This window comes from Aphis gossypii, chromosome 3 (genome assembly GCF_020184175.1).
Source record: "Aphis gossypii isolate Hap1 chromosome 3, ASM2018417v2, whole genome shotgun sequence".
In the NCBI taxonomy this organism is placed as follows: Eukaryota; Metazoa; Arthropoda; class Insecta; order Hemiptera; family Aphididae; genus Aphis; species Aphis gossypii.
The window spans coordinates 25,221,988-25,234,903 of NC_065532.1; the positions used below are offsets into that span (position 1 = coordinate 25,221,988).

At 31.3% G+C, this 12,916-nt stretch overlaps 1 protein-coding gene across 2 annotated transcripts in view; it reads left to right on the forward strand.

Moving 5' to 3' along the window:
- The first annotated feature begins 6,054 nt into the window (after nucleotides 1-6,054).
- Nucleotides 6,055-12,916, forward strand: part of LOC114131492 (transcription factor SOX-5) — a 157,551-nt gene continuing 150,689 nt past the window's right edge. For both annotated transcript variants that reach the window (XM_050202476.1, XM_050202477.1), the window contains exon 1: nucleotides 6,055-6,567. The gene's annotated coding sequence lies outside the window, so the exon portion shown is untranslated. The remainder of the gene's footprint in view (nucleotides 6,568-12,916) is intronic.

The window sequence follows — 12,916 nt, forward strand, 5'->3', positions numbered from 1 at the left end:
TGCCAAGTAATTATATATTTAACAAGCAACCAAAATACATGTAAGTATAGGCACATGTACGTATTATATTGTATCGATAAAGAAGTTCTTAGTACTTTTGAAACTATAATGTACATATTTATAAAATGTATAGATAATATAATTTGTATGGAATATTTTAACTATTTCGAATTTCAAGTACATATATTGATAAATAACGACTTACAATGTATAAGTTATACTTATAATAGTGATTTAATAAAATATAATAATTAAACTTATCATAACACAAGAAAATATGGATTCTTATTGATCAACATCTAAAAAACGTCAATGATATATTATATTTAAATAGAATTAAGTCGACACACATCCCACATGTTGTTAACAGTGGTTCATTTAATTTTATAAATAATATAACTGTTATTTTATCATGTAAATTAAAATAAAAAATGGTTCTGCAAAAACAGCAGGAGGTATCTAAGGACTAAACTCAATAGTTCACCTCAATATTTCGGTGACACAATATCTCTGAATGGATAAATCGCGTGGTACGTGTACAATGTAAAAATGTTATAGTATCTGGAGATAATTTTTCTTAAACGTTTATAATATTATTAATTGGTAAAAAAAATTAACTTGTTAAAAAAATGATGCGTAATAATATTATATCAGTTCGTTATGCTATACGTATTTTTTCAAGTAAAAAGTTTTAAATTCTATATGTTTTTCAAATTCGTAATTTGTTGATGAAATAAACAATATATATGTCCATGTAAATGTATTCTGTCACGGTTGACACGTTTTTTTTTGTTAAACTATTACCTCTAATATTATAAAACTTAATATGAGTACTTAATCGTATTCCATCAAAAATAATAGAGTAGGTACCTATAATATCTATTATACTACATTATAAAAACAAATGTATTATGCCACTACGGCCAACGATTGATTTCTCCGACATGCTCAGAGATTTAACTTATGAGTGCATATACGTATACATGTTCACACAATAGAGTATAGAGAACGAAAATTATTATTATAGTCATCAGGATTTTAGATTTATCCAGTGTATTAATAATTAATGTAATTACTAGGTATAAAGCTAAGTAGAAGGTAGAAAATTAATAATATTATTTAATGTAACAATTTATAACATATTTATATAATGTGTATATGCCTAAATAACCGAATGTATACAATTTTTCGCTGCCGCTGCCGACACCGGAATCGTCGGTACATATTATACTTATACTATGTCCTAATATACGTGTATAATACTTCATAACGTTACGACGCTATATTAAAAGTATTTACTCGTACCTATACCTATATCGCTTTCGAACATAATTTATACACTATGTCTGTCGGCCTATTTTAAATACCTTGTAAAACTATAAATCTTATCCAATTTTTTTATTTTTAATATGCTCCGAACTTGCTTATTAATATATAAATCAAAACGTCGCGTATATATATCGTGTCTATTGTGTGTTATAATGCATTAAAACCATTCAATAATCTACCGTTAAATTATATCGTTGATTATATATTATTAGTATATTACTATACCTAAATACATTAATAACATATCCATAATAATACTACTTCGCAGTGCCAATTTATAAAATATAACATACCTATCATATATAGATAATAATATAATATTTAGTTATATTGTACACTGTATACAGGTTGATGGCGTTATTTCAGAACTTTATTCTGAATGCACATATTTCGACATCATGGACCACCAAGTAAACATTTTTCTTCAAAATCAATTCCATTGTTTAGTCACTGATTCGTAGCACAACATTTTGAATAAAAAATATCATAACAAAAATCTTTTCCAGGGAACACTATTTGTCTTAGTATAATGAATGTTACACCAGTACTAGCAAAAAAAACAACGATTTTTTTAGAAGAGTAGTTAAGAATAGTTTTGAAGTAATAATAAATGAACACTGAGTGAGTGGCACCACAATAAGTACATAATAATATTATTTCAATCAGTCTATATAAAAAAATTGAATAAAAATACGTACAAACCAAACCAAACGAATGAAAATTATGAAAATTGTTTTGCATTAAAACTGGGTACCTACTTTGTTTTTTATCGCATAAAATTACTTTTTGGTATTTACCAAGATATTTGTAATGTCTATCAAAGTGCTAAAAATACTGAAATTTTGTGAGTAACATTTTATACAAAATATAAAATATAACTACCATAATATTTTTTAAGAGAAAGTAAATTGTATTAAATTAATAAAATGTTACGAACATGATGATGTTATATAATTATTCCTATTTTAAAATACTTTTATAAATTTATAATTAATTAAAAACACAATCGTTGAATTTTTTTATTAGCAAACAACGATAATATTATAAAGTATAGTTCTGGAAGGTTAACGATGTTTATAAAAAAATTAATTATAATTTTTACTTTTTACTTATTTTTACGTATTTCACATTACGTTGTTAAGAATCAAATCATTTAGAAAATCTTAAAAAATGTATGTCCACATTAATTATAATTCCTTGTTAACAAAATATCATTAGTAGATTTTTGTATTGAACGTTTATATTGAAAATAATAAATTATTTAGTTAAATAGATAACCTAACCTAACCTTTCAACAATCATATTTCTTTTATTTTCTATATAAAATATTTATTTTGCTCTGTAAATCTATATATTATATACATCTTTTTATAAGCGCTTGAAGTTTAATCCTTGACAACATTTGTCAAAATTATGATTATTTAGAATAATTATTTTGTAGTTGAAAATGTATAAAAAATGTTGTACAAGTAGCTATGAGTTGAAAATTGAATGCAAGATTTTTCATAAGTTTGGCTAACTGGTTTAATTATAAAAGAAGTTGAGCGTTGACCAATTAAAAAAAAATGTTATCTATAGTTTAAATTTATACGAAATACTGAATTCACGCGTAAAATAACGATTAACTATCAAATAATTTTAGATTTTTGTTTTAGTTGTAGAAACTTTAAACATACACTAGTTATTTAAATAATAGGCAAATTATTTTCATTAAAACATAAGCCACCTTTTTCACCACCCAATAAAAATTATATATCCTAGCACCTATAGGCTGATAATTCATCTCTGTTCAGAATCGTTTTTCGTTTACAATGATACCTGTCATTGGATTCAAATTTAACACACTCATCATAATAACCTACCTGCTCTATGTCCAAGGTCCACTCGATTAGGTATCGAGTACAGCAGAACGTTAACTAATCATCTTTGAAAGGTAAATTTTTAGAAACATTTGTAGTAACAGTAAGCCATGTGTGGTCTTTTAACTTTTCCAAAACTCTGCATATTATAATTAAAGTGATCAAAATTAAAGTTATTCTATAGATACGAAATAAATGTCAAACAATCGATATGTGTTGCTCATTCTATAAATCGAATGAAGTCCGTATGCATTGCAATTTGTAAGTGCACTAATTATAAGAGTTTAAAATTAAAGTACGTACGTAGCGTATAATGTATCCATATATGATAGGTATATATAATATATATACGCAAAACTTAGGAACCTTAAGAACCTGAATAAACATTGTATGGAAGTAGTTTTTGAGCGTTGAATTTTTAACCAACTGAACGGTGCGAAATAATTAATTTTTAGTGTGTTACATATTTTTAATTTTAATTTTCTTGGCTGTCCCAGATGGTTAAAAATTTTATATGATTTTATTATTACGTTAGATATCGTTACATGTTTATTATTAGAAGCCCAAATTTGAATACGTGCCAAAGTTAGATCAATAGTGAGTTCAATATTTATTATTATAATAATATGATATTTTAATCAAATCATTTATATTCAAGAGTTAATAGAATAGTAATATTTGGGCATTATAACAGAATACCTCATATTATTTGTATAGTATTTTTTTTTTTTTTTTTTTTTTTATTATCATAAAACTAGTAAACTTAATGTTTGGAATTTTGGAATTAAATAAAAAATAAATAGGTAAATAATACGTCTGTTCAATTCAAACTTCAAAGATAAAAATATTTTAATAATGATCTTTATTGCACGTCATACAAATCCTATAAAAGCGGACACGTTATCGTGTGGTGTACTCGTTGCGATCCACAGGTAGTTGACCCATTAATTTTACTATAAACGATTCCGTATATATTGGCATCAAATTAGTTTTGCGAACATTTTTTTTCTTCACAAAACCAAACCCAGAAAGCATGCAACGCAATTTTATTTATTTACCTGAACTGGTAAGAACAGTGAATTATAAGACATACCGACTTAAATTAATTTTTTATCAGTAGGAACTATAATACTATTTATTAAAAAGAATAAATTAGTTATTAGATTTAAACATCATGGCTTGAGATATCATTACAACGTGACGATAGATAAATGTTGGCAATAAAAAGTTTTAATTGTATATATTATGTATATCATGTATATCGTACTTTTAGGTATTTTCGGCAATCATTTTAATCTCATTTCTCAGTCAGTTTATTCGTTTTTGAAGAAAACTACATTTTTATTGATTCTGTTTAATAACTCTACTTATTGTTCGATTGTCAATCGAAACACATAATTTAATTTCAAAGTTTGAAACAGAATATAATATACTTTTAAACGTTGATATCGACATTACAATAACATAATCCATTGTTGAAATCACAAAACATTAAATATTAAAACTAAATCGATAAATTTATTTTAATAACACGGGTTGAATCGATGTAAACTATCTCAAACAGTCTCCTGTTAACATATTGTAAACATCTACGAGGTGTGCAGAGAAAACAGATTATGGCAGTAGATTAACCGATTTGATAATTGCATCCGTAGCAAATAACTTGATTATTCAGTAAATTATCATATTTTGTTGCTGGTTCATGTTTAATTAGTTTTACGAAAAAAAAATTATAGGTATGCGTGAGTAGAATCATAGGTCAAACTAGAATCTGAACTTAATTAGATTGGATCCCAAAGAAAAAGGTAAAAAAAATATATGATTTAATCTGATGTTTAATTTTATATTTAAATAAATAATTAACCATTATTTTAAATTTGATAGACCTCTACTATTTTTTTAAGATTATATTACGTGCAATTATTTTAGTGCCCGTGTCTAGAGATTGCCCTCCTGAAATTCACAACTCACCGACTTATTAACGTATAATAATGTTTACTACTACCAATATCTAATAATACAAGGTATATTATAACTATTTTAAGTCGATAATTATTATGCGCCGCGCTGCCGCATAATATTATGAATTTTTCTCCGAGGATTACATATTTTTAAAGTAATAAGTTCAGATTTTAATGAACACGCGGTCGATAATTTTACCAATTTTAGACTGACGACGATTTTGTTTTTATACTCAAAACGAAACTAAACGCGTATATATTGTATAGGTATGTATATATAAAGTGCGCGTTGTCGAGAAGCCGATCGTCGTGATTGACAAAACGGTCCTGCAGTGACGTATCGCGAAAAGGTAATGTGCCGATTTGTCGAAAGGATTTGCAGGGACGTCGGTCGCGGACGATAGTACTACGACGTACGCGTGTGCGGTGTGCGCGTTGGACGCGGACGAAAGTTCAAAACACACACGACGCGAAACGTATATCATCACTGCAGCCCCTGCACCCCCTCACTCGAATCGCTTACCCGCGCACCGTCACCGCGGAGGCGCCGATACCGCGGGCGGCGATACTCGATCGAGCGTGCCTATAAAATATAATAATAAAAGAACTACCGTTGTTTACGTAAAACGTCGTCGGAGAAGTACTGTTGTCGTCCGCCGCGGCCGAACGCTCACGCACGCGCACGCAAATACAAACACACACACACGCGCGCACCAGCACCCCGTCTGCGTATGTACGCGCGCACACGGACACGAAAACTTGTTTGACTAGGCACGGCCGGTCACCCGCCGCCGCCGAGAGGTACACACACGCGCGGGCGCGCGCGCAACCGGCAAGAATGGGACGGAGGAGAATAAAGTTGATCTCGTCTCACACCTGCTCAAGATTCCCTCCGTGTCCGATGAGCATTCAGTGTCTTCGGAGCTCCGGTTCCGTGCGTTTCGTTTGATATCATATCACAGTAACCGTGTGCGCGGTTCCGCGGCGCCGCCGTCGCGCGTCAAATCCATCATCGCCGGTGCGGTTGCGTTAATGATAATAATAATAATAGTAATAGTAATAAATTTAATTATATAGGTTGGTACCTGCTATTTTGTTTTTCGCCCGTCGTCGCCGATTTTGGTGTTTTAGTTTTCGCGCCGCCGTCCGCCTTTGTACGCCGCCGTCTCCGTCTCCGTCCGCCGTTGTTTTCGTGAATAATATTATATTATATTATTATTAATACTTCGATAAAATAGTTCGTCTTTCGTGTTTCGCGTACCGACCGAGTGCGTCTCGTCAAAACAGTGTGCGTTCGGTTCGCCGGCTCGACCGAAGTCGTCGTGAGATCTGTACCGTCGCCATCGCGGCAAATTCCGAAAATCCGACGTCAGGCTTCCGGAGGATATTTTACTCGCAGCAGGATCCGAACGCTCGAGGTAGGTGCACTTTTCGTATACTCGATTTTGATCCAATGCCACACATAAAATTGTTCGTTCGTTCGATCGCTGCGTATTCTGTCCGTCCGCGCGACTTTAACGCCGTTTCCCGCCGGTTTTTCGACGACGAATATCCGAGCGACGAGCGTTGTACGCGTTCTCCGCACCAAACGGTAGTAATAACGCTGGGGTTTTCCCCGGACTGCCAAAAAATCTTAAACAGCTGCTGTATTCGACGTTGTTACCGGTTCGTCACGATTACTGCGGTACCTGCTGAACGATTCGCGGTATCGACCGTCGTGGTATCCGCGGGGAATCCCGCCAATATGGAATCTGCGCGCATTCCACCGTCGTTTTCGCTATTATTCTACGAATTAAAAACATATATTATATTATAATTTGCTCACGATGTCGTGTACTCGACTACTCAACGTTTTGTCGAATAAATGTGCGATTTGTCGCGACGTGGGCGAAACCTGCCGCGACGTTGTATTATCGTATATTATCTCCCTGTCTCCGAAGTACCTATTAAATTATATGTATAAAATATGTGTACCTAGCCGGCAGCCGTAACCGCGATACGGTCGTCGTCGTCGTCGTCGTGTGTGTGTCGCATATAATAACAACTGGGTTATAATAATAATCGTCGTTTGCAGAAGAAAAAAAAAAATAATTATTATTATTATAAATTATTATGATAGAAAAAAAACTACCGTTGCCAGCTCCCGGAGCACAAAAAAAAAAAAAACCTGCCACAGTCGTTGTAAACGCCGTCCGTTTATGTTATTGTAGGTATATCTGGTATATATTATATGGGTACACCGAGTCTGTGGCGTTGTGTGTGTCGTTGCAATACTTAATATTGTCCTACGTAGGTTATATTATGTACGACGTTATATAAATGTGCGGTTTTATTATTATATTATTTATTTTTTTATCGTCTGAAAAATAAAACGCGTATTATATACGATACGAGTTAATAATTTTCTTGGTAGGTACTAAGTACTACACGTCATGACAATAATAATAATAATAATAATAATAATAATAATAATAAAAACAATAATAATACGCGCAGCGGTACCGCCGTCGAGTTCGCCCACATTCCCTGACGCGATCGCCGCTTGATGTCCACTGCACTGGGTTCATGGGTTGCCGAGCAGGAAAATAATTCCGGTGCAGTGTGCCTAATATTATTATAGTTACTTTGCACATGGTCACGAATTTCTTCACTTTTCGTACGTCGTTTTTACCAGGATAGGTACTTATTCAAAACTACACGTCTGTCGCAATTTTTTTTCGTTACACTATTTCCATGTAAATTTCTATGTAAATAGATACAATTTTTTCACACCGCCCGGCGTCAACGGTTTCCAGAAAATCCCACATCAAAATGATATCCGTCTTCTAATTCGTTGCAGTTATTTTTTACGTGCCGTTAATTTTACCCATTTTACAACAATAGTAGGTAGGTATATGAGTGAGTATACCTATACAAAAACCGTAATTCGATCCGTGTAATTTTAAAAAAATATACAAACGGTTTCAGTATATTATTGTCTATCTAGGTTATTATACTATATGATAATTGTTCACCATATTTTCGACTTCAACCTGTATTATTTTCGTTTTTGTTTTATTATTATCGACTCGTCGTGTTTAATAACTATACGTCTGTGTATACATATAATGTTATATTATTATACACTTTTTATAGGTATGTGGTATTATAGACGTATAGTCAGTGGCTATTGTTGTTGACCAGCAGCTGAGTGTTCCGTCGCACTGTGTTTACGCCGCGACCTTGGCATTAGGTAGAAATATATAAATCACTATACTTTGCTTTATTATTCAACTAATATATTGTAATATAATATTATTGTACATATAAAACACTTCGCTCACGCCGCCCAATCACCTCTATCCAACAATTAACTGCGCAGTCTATATAGGTATATACGACGACGTAGGTATACTATTATGTATTTATAGGTATTTGAATCTTCGCTATGAATAAACGTTGGTGTAATAATTACATGAATATAACTTACCTGAGTAAAGAATAAGCTATGATTAATAATGAAACTAGTTCTTTTTTTAAATTAATAATGCTATAACAACATTGTATTAACCAAAATAATTTTCAATCGTCATAAATTCATCACATACCTAGGTACTCTGATTTCATAGAATTCTCATATACCTATACTTTTAATTGTTTTCATTTATATTTTATTTCCTTAAATAAATCTGTTATAATAACAGAAAGCTCATAAGTTATAAATGTTATAGTATTTATCCTTTTAAATAAACTATTTAATATAAAAATAATTTTTTCGTTAACTGGTTGACAATATTTTTCACACGAGTTACATATTATAAAATATAAGTAAGAATATTAAGATGACACAGCACTATAAGATACGCGTTGACATAAACGTCTCGAAATTCATTTGTATTTTTTTATTAGGTACTTTTGACATAAATAGTGGTTAGACTATGTTGATCAACAATCACGGAATATCACTTGGTGTTACCATTTCATAATTTATATTCGATATTTGTAAAACTTTAAAAAAGATATACATTTGTATTCATATATGCATTACCTATTACTTATATAACACGTATTTATTTAGCTGTGTTTTCTAACTGTAAATAGTATAAACTTTATTGTTTAGATAATTAAAACATTGGTAATTTATTCAATACCTACACATACGTGTACACGCCAATTTAGCAGTCTATTCGTGGCCCGCAGGGACTGAAACAGTGGCGGCGTTGTGCTATAACCCGCCGCAATAATAATTGACTATGGCCATTGTTTCGCAGTCTTGCGTTGAGTAAAAAACGGTCGACGACAATCACATGACAATAATAATTGTCGTTTGACAAGGTCTCTTTGGAATAAAAATAAGTACGCACACATATATACATAAAAGCGCGCGTAATATGCATTTCGCATACATCTATATAGGTAATACGTATACATTACAGTAATATATTATAAACCTTCGGGTGCACAATGGCTGATCATTTTTAGCTTTCGTGGGAAAATTGTGGGCGCCGTCACCGTTAATTAATGAAAAATTAAAATGATCGGTATAAAATAATAAGTAATATTGTAGTATAAGTATAAATATAATATTGTATCTACGAGTATTATGATAGGCAGTATCGATTATTATTATTTATAGTAATAATAATACGTATGTCGTATGGACCTATACCTATATGTCCTATAATATTATGCACGTGTGTGCATATTATTATAATTTCGAAGCAATTGTCTCACAATGGCGTTTCGGTTTTCCGGCGTACTTACAAGTTGCACAAGCATTCCGAATAACTATTTATTTATATATATATATATATATTATTATTTTAAGCAACAGCTCGCGATAGGTGCCCATACTTAATGAGCGTCGACCGGAGCCGTTCGCGCGTGTAATAATAACAATCACGCGACGATGGAAATGAGAGCTATTCTCTCATTGTACAATATAATAATTACAATATAATAGCCGGCGGCGGGGCTACTGCTGTGGAAAAACGGGGTGGTGGTCGTCGTCGTTAACCTATTATTAATTGTAAATTACCGGGTAATTTTTGTATTATGATCGAATATAATGCGTATTTGTTGTTTAATATTTCCGAAGAGAAATCGTGTTTTCCGCGTGTATATAATACTATTATAACAGTATAATACTATATGTATGTATCTGTTGTCGAAACCGTTGATGTCGTTTAAAACCTCGTTCATTTGTCGACGTTGATACTTAGGTAATATTTACGTTTATAGAATACAACAACGGCAACCCACGACGATTTACGCGATTGGTAGAGACAAGAGACTTAAACGGTGTTGTTTGATAAGCATATACTACTTTGTCGTCGGGAGGTCCTCTACGCGTATAATATACGCCATAGACAAGAAAAACATCGAATTATAACCCAACGAACGCACAATAATAAATTATAAAGCCGTTCATACTGTTTTGTTTCAACACGACGCGATTAGGCTAATAAAACTAATTTTGTCTTTATTTTATATTTTACTTTTTTTTTATAAGTAAATATTGTATTTTATGAATTAACATAAAAGTAATATTATACTTTATAGTATAAACTTCCACCACGCAAAACGAAACTACGAGTGTACATAAGAGTGCTGTGTCAAAGTCGATTTATCACTAGTGTGACTATACGACATCTATGCGGCGACCGTGTAGGGGACTTTTCCGATTATACTACCTAAAACATCTTAAATGCGATAAATAATTATTTCTATCGTATTGTGGACCATAATAATTTACGCTGTGTAAGAAAATTAAAAAAAAAAAAAAAAATCTTCGCGCATTTCGTATATAATACGTATATTTACGGTACTGCGGCAGTGCGCCCACGACGGTTGCAGCCCGGGGGCAGCGACAGAAACTGGAGAACCCGACGACTTGTTTATTTAATTTAGTCACTGCTACATTTCGATTTTGGCTACTGCGCCTTCGTTTGTTGAAGTGTTGTGTGATGTGTTTTTGTGGTTTTCATTCTTAGGTCATAGATTTCTCGTTGTGAAAATAACAATATAATATATCGGACTATAATATCGCATCTATAATATTACTAAACCACCATTTTATATATATAACTGTAGACACATTGGTTTTTGAATCAAATTCTATTTATCGTATTATATAGTGTGTATTTTTTATAGTAGTATCGGGAGGTAATGTGTTGCATAGACTGCTAGGTCATGGACCCCAGTAATATAGGTATACCTACCTATCGAAAAATGTTTTATTTTTGTGTAACTTAAGTGGACTGTATTGTTCGTAAGACACTGAAACAGAGAGAGAAATAATAAACTTATCGTCAACGACTCCGGAATAGTATTTCAATGAACACGCTATGTATAATAAGAAATATAATAATATAATAAGAAATAACAATATGTTATAAAATCCCATCAATTCGTGATTGTGGCTACTAAACAATTGTTATATTAATAAAATATATACTTTTTATCTTCGACAACACTTAACAGCAGTGAAAGTATATTATGCTTTGTAAACTATAGGTACCTTCTCTATAATATGCAGATTATTCAATCGATTGCCACGAAAAATCGTGTGTATACCTATACCTATATACTATATTTTTTGTGGAACTCAACTATTTTAGCCTATTTTGATAATTTTCTAAGACATCTATTATATTATTAAATAAGTAATATAGTGCATTTAGAACTTGGAAAAAATTGAAAATAAAATGATATTTTACTTATACCTACCTATATGCATATTGCATATATTCTGCATATATCTGTCATATAATATTATATTATACGTTTAACGTAGTTATTTTTCTTGTGTTGTTATTAGTTTAACGTTTATTTTCCATAATCATATCAGATAATATCGCAATGAATGTAGGTATAATAATAAATAATGAGTAAGACGAGTATCTCTTTCAAAATGTAATCAGAATCGACGTGCGATCATTACACGTAGTCTCGTTTTCAATGCACTCATTTTTCACAGATGATGTAAAATGTAATTATTATCTCCAGTACAATACATCATTTCGTTTGAATAATATAGCGTGACAATTTTAAGTAGAAAATATAATTTAAAAATAAATTATTTTTTTTTATCAACAGTATTTGTGAGCATAATATTATGCGTACAGTCCATAATATTTATTATATGTGTGTTCTATGTATGAGTTTGTTTTTTTGTCATAATCATATAGTAAATACTCGGCGAAATCTTTAATTAGCTGTGTAAAATCAGTAGAATTTGCGTGTTCACCGCATACTTCAGCCGTTATAATACGTATTATAATATTAAGGCATCGGTCACATTTCACTCATTTATATACACATTTACTTCGAAATTAAAGTTTCTAAATCGCATACCATACATAGGTAGTAGGTACCTACGTTGTATAATAATTTTAATATCATGGATCCAATGATAAATTACTTGTACCTATATATACTATGATAAACCAGAAAAATATCATAATTAGTATAATTACAATTTATCACTGAGTACATGGTTTTACTGTAATATCGTTACTATAGTATATCGTTTGTACGTACGTTTTTTATTCGCCTGTTGTACTCGCGAGTACTATTATATTAATATAAAGTCTTTGTGTATATTTAGATATCGATAAAAATTAGGCTTGACCTAGGAGTAAAACAAAACTATCGGTAGATCTTTGAGGATATTAACGTCTAATCTGTAAATATTTAGTTATATAAATAACAATAATAATAATAATAATAGTATAATGTATACGTGATAACAATAATATATAATAACGATAAGGTCTAATATATAAG